Raw genomic sequence first — 4,731 nt, 5'->3', positions numbered from 1 at the left:
TAAATATTCCTCCCCTTAGATAACAGAAAACTCCTAGATGGGAACAGATTCATTGGAATTAACTTCTTCACTGCAAAATATAAACAGTAGCAATAAAGCTGTGTGAGTAATGCAGGTATATATGAAAATTACTCCCGTTTTTTTCTCCTTCTTGAAAGTCAGCTCTGCCTCATGGATTCAGGGAACTTTACAAGACTATCAGAATTTCTTCTTCTGGGACTATCAGAGGAACCAGATCTACAGCCCCTCCTATTTGGGCTTTTCCTCTCCATGTACTTGATCACTGTGTTGGGAAACCTGCTCATCATCCTGGCCATCAGCTCAGACTCCCACCTCCACATCCCCATGTACTTCTTTCTGTCCTGGGTAGACATCTGTTTCACCTCCACCACCATCCAGAAGATGCTGGTGAACATGCAGACACAGAGCAAAGCCATCACTTATGCAGGCCGCATCACCCAGATGTATTTTTCCTCACTCTTTGGTATGTTAGATACATTCCTCCTGACGGTGATGTGCTATGTTTGGTTTGTGGCCATGGGTCACCCCCTACACTACACGGTCATCATGAACTCTGAACTCTGTGGACTTCTGGTTCTGGTGTTCTTTATCATTAGTACCCTAAGTGATAAATGGTACCCTATCATTAGTACTCTTTATCATTAGTATCATTAGTATCCTTGCTACAATGCTTGATGGTGTTGAGATTGTCCTCCATGCAGACTTGCAAATCCCCCACTTTTTCTGTGAACTCAATCAGATGACCCAACTTGCCTGTTCTGACACTCTTAATGACATGGTGATGTATTTGACCACTGGGATGCTGGCTGGTGGTCCCCTGTCTGGGATCCTTTACTCTTACTCTAAAATTGTGTCCTGCATATGGGCAATCCCATCAACTCAAGGGAAGTATAAAGCATTTTCCACCTGTGTGTCTCACCTCTCTGTTGTCTCCTTATTTTATGGTACAATCCTAGGAGTGTATCTCAGCTCTGCCAGTCTTCAGTCAAGTGCAACAACCTCAATATTGTACACCATAGCCATACTCATGGTGAGCCCCTTCATCTACAGTCTCAGGAACAGAGACATAAAGGGGGGTCTGAAAAGATTCTTTGGATGGTGGGTAAACAACAGACACTCAACCCGAGGTCAAAAAAGTGACCTTGATTTCTAGGCCCCCAAACTCAAAACCTTCTAGTTGTGGAATTTTACCACATTGTGGTTTTGGAACTTGCTCCTTTTATTCTGTCCTAGAATTTCCATTTCTGTGAGTCCAATTGCTCTGTGCAAGTTAAGTCACTATTTTATTAAGCTCTGCTACATCTATTTTCTAGACAGTGTTTCTCTTTCTCATTTTCTTAGCTTCACATAGATTCTCCCAACATTGTTCAGAAATATTTGTAAATTCCAGTTTATTTCATGACAGCATTGATTTCTTAAGAGTTATTTCTTCTCAAATGACATTCATTGCTGTAGTAATTTCTTCTTATTTCATAAACAGATAGTCATAAATATATTGTCATATGGAAAATTTTTTCACTTGGTTACTCACAGCATTTTATATACTTTCATTCCAGGAAAATCTGAAACCTTAGTTTTTACCATGTGTCCCTCACTCTGTGTACATCAGTACCTTAGCGGCTTTTATTGAGGTAAACTTGATCATTGTTCCCTGTAAGTCTCAGCCTGTTGACAGTGATGCTATAGGATAGGAAGGCCTGAGCACTGGTCTTGGGCCCTTCTGCTAGTTGCTTAGACTGCATTTAATGTTGTGCCTGGACAGCCTCTTGTGGTCCTTATTATAAACGCAACAACCATCATGAAACTATGAAAATATAAGGATGTTCTTCTCAGGTCCTGGATGGCACACAGCAACCTGAGGGCCAAAGAAGGTCTTGAAATGGGGTTGGGGAGGTGAACAGGGAGAGAGAGAGAGAGAGAGAGAGAGAGAGAGAGAGAGAGAGAGAGAGAGAGAGAGAGAGAGAGAGAGAGATTGAGTTGGGTGGGGAGGCTTGGGTGCTTCTCTAGCAGCCTTATCACACAGCTGGCTGTAGGGTTATTTGAGATGGATGTCTTTGAAACAGATGCCTCATACATTCAAAGTGTGATGTCAGGCATTCACACTAGTCTCATCCTACTGAGCTTTATAACCTATTTCCAAGTTTTATTGTCTTATTAGTCTCAGTGTTCAGAATATCTACAGTAGTATGTACCAAAAAATGATTTTCAAGTATGTGTCTACCAGTGGGTTCTATGTTGATATAAGGCAGGATAGAAAGACTTAGAAAAATCCATTAGGGAATGAAGACTTTGGAAGAGACATCACCAAACCCCACCCCCATTCAGTCATGAGCCAAAAGAAAACAGATTATAGCAGGAAAACCTCTCTGGTGTGTGTGGAAGTCAACAACAAGGACTGGCTACTCCAGATGATTCCAAAATGGAGGAAAAATGGACTAGAGACCCATGCCAAAGCTCATTATACCATAATTATAATAAAAATCGATACCAGAAGTAGAAGGGGGAGGAGGACAAAGGCCATGACCCTTCCAGGAGGACCATGTTTGAACAAGGGCCCCTCCCAATCAGAAGGCAGAGTCAGAATCTGGTGTCCTAAAGCTTGGAGAAACCCCTGCCTCCACCTCGGACACACATAAAATCCCAAGAACTAACTGCTGTGAAAACTCCCTCTCCTGCTAACCCTCATTTACTCAGATGTGTACTTTTCTTTCCTGGGGGTACCCATGCCTGGACCTCTTTATTCTTATCTACTTCAATAAAACCTGCTTTACTGTTACCCTGGTGTGTCCTTGAAATATTTCCCAGGCAAGTCAAGGACCTAGAGGTCACCTAATATACAGAAGTTCACAGACAGAACTTAGGCAGGGCCAACCCAGGTGCAGAGGCCATCTGGTAACAGATACAGAGGTGAGAGAAGCAGAGTCAAAGGGACAATGAGGTACATGTGACATTCTGAGCTAAAGATGAGGTAAGGCACCTGGAGTGACAGAGAGGAGAAAAGTCATTAGCAGGACAGTAGGATGAGCAGCTGTTCAGTAATTAGAGTTTGTCCTGTCCTATACTTTGATCATAAAGAGTTAACTCCACTGATAACTTTTATTATGGGCAAGGCACCAAGTTAAAAATTTGTTTATATTGTAGTGTTGTTTTTTAAATGTTTTATTGTTTATGCTTTTACAGTTATTCCAATTTTTTCTTTACCTCCCTCCACCCAACCTACCTCCAACATGCATAGTCAGTCCCCACACTGTTGTCCAAATCCACAAGTCCTTCATATTTATTCTTTGACTAATCCCTCCACCTTCTTTCAACCTGTCCTCACCTCCCGCGTCCCACTTACTGCTGTCAGTCTATTACATGATTCTATACCTCTGGTTCTATTTTGCTCATTAGTTTATTTTGCCCATGACATTCTTCTTATAAGTGAGATTGTATGATATTTGTCTTTCACCAATTGGCTTATTTCACTTAGCATAATACTCTCTAGCTCCATCCCTGATCTTGAAAAATAGGAATTCCAGCTTTTTTTTTCTCTGCCCAATATTCCACTGTCTAAGTGTACCACAGTTTTTAATCCACTCATCTGTCGATGGGCACTTAGGCTGTTTCCAGCACTTGGCTATTATAAACAGTCCTACTATGAATATAGGGGTGCCTAAATTTTCTGAATTGGTATCTCAGGATTCTTAGAATATATCCCAGCCATAGAATCACTGGATCAAAAGGCAGTGCCATTTTTAGTGTTTTGAGGGAATTCCATACTCTTTTCCACAGTAGGTGCAGAGTCTGCATTCCCACCTGCATTCCAACAGTTTACCTGGGCTCCCTTTCCTCCACAACCTTGCCAGCACTTCTTTGTTGATTTGGTTATGATAGCCATTGCGACTGGTGTAAAGTGGTGTTTCTCTGTGGTTTTGATTTGCGTTTCTCTGATAGGTAGTGGTGCTGAGCATCCTTTCATGTGTCTCTGGGCCCTCTGTATGTACTCCTTGAAGAAGTGTCTGTTCTGGTCCTTTGCCAATGTTTTAGTTGGGTTCTTTGTCTTCCTGAAGTGGAATCGTGTGAGTACTTTATATATTTTAGGGATCAAACCCATGTCTGAGATATCATTGGCAAATATATTTACCCATACAGTTGGTTCACTTTTCATTTTGTGGATGTTTACTTTTTCAATTTTTTAAATATATTTTATTGATTATGCTATTATACTTCTCCCATTTCCCCCCCTTCGCTCCCCTTCACCCTGCAAATACCCTCCCACCCACATTACCCCCTTTAGTTCATGTTCATGAGTCATAAGTTCTTTAGCTTTGACATTTCCCATACTATTCTTGCCCTCCCCTGTCTATTTTCTACCTACCATCAATGCTACTTATTCTCTGTAACTTCCCCTCTCTCCTCCTCCCACTCCCCTGTTGCTAACCCTCCATGTGATCTCCACTTCTGTGGTTCTGTTCCTGTCCTAGTTGTTTGCTTAGTTTGCTTTTGTTTTAGATGTGGTTGTTAATAACTATGAGTTTGTTGTATTTTTACTGTTCATGTTTTTTATCTTCTTTTTCTTAGATAAATTTCTTTAACATTTCATATAATAAAAGCTTGGTGATGATTACCTTGAACTTGACCTTATCTGAGAAGCACTTTATCTGCCCTTCCAATCTAAATGAAAGGTCTGCTGGGTAGAGTCATATTGGATGTAGGTCCTTGACTTTC

The 4,731-nt window shown here is 41.2% G+C and overlaps 1 pseudogene; it reads left to right on the top strand.

Annotated features, from left to right (window-relative positions):
• Positions 1-270: 270 nt before the first annotated feature.
• On the top strand, positions 271-1,174 carry LOC119045335 (olfactory receptor 7A10-like; annotated as a pseudogene).
• The last annotated feature ends 3,557 nt before the right edge of the window (positions 1,175-4,731 follow it).

This window comes from Artibeus jamaicensis, unplaced genomic scaffold (assembly GCF_021234435.1).
Source record: "Artibeus jamaicensis isolate MK-2021 breed Jamaican fruit bat unplaced genomic scaffold, CSHL_Jam_final contig_477, whole genome shotgun sequence".
Taxonomy (NCBI): Eukaryota; Metazoa; Chordata; class Mammalia; order Chiroptera; family Phyllostomidae; genus Artibeus; species Artibeus jamaicensis.
This window is presented reverse-complemented; position numbering and strand designations above follow the sequence as displayed.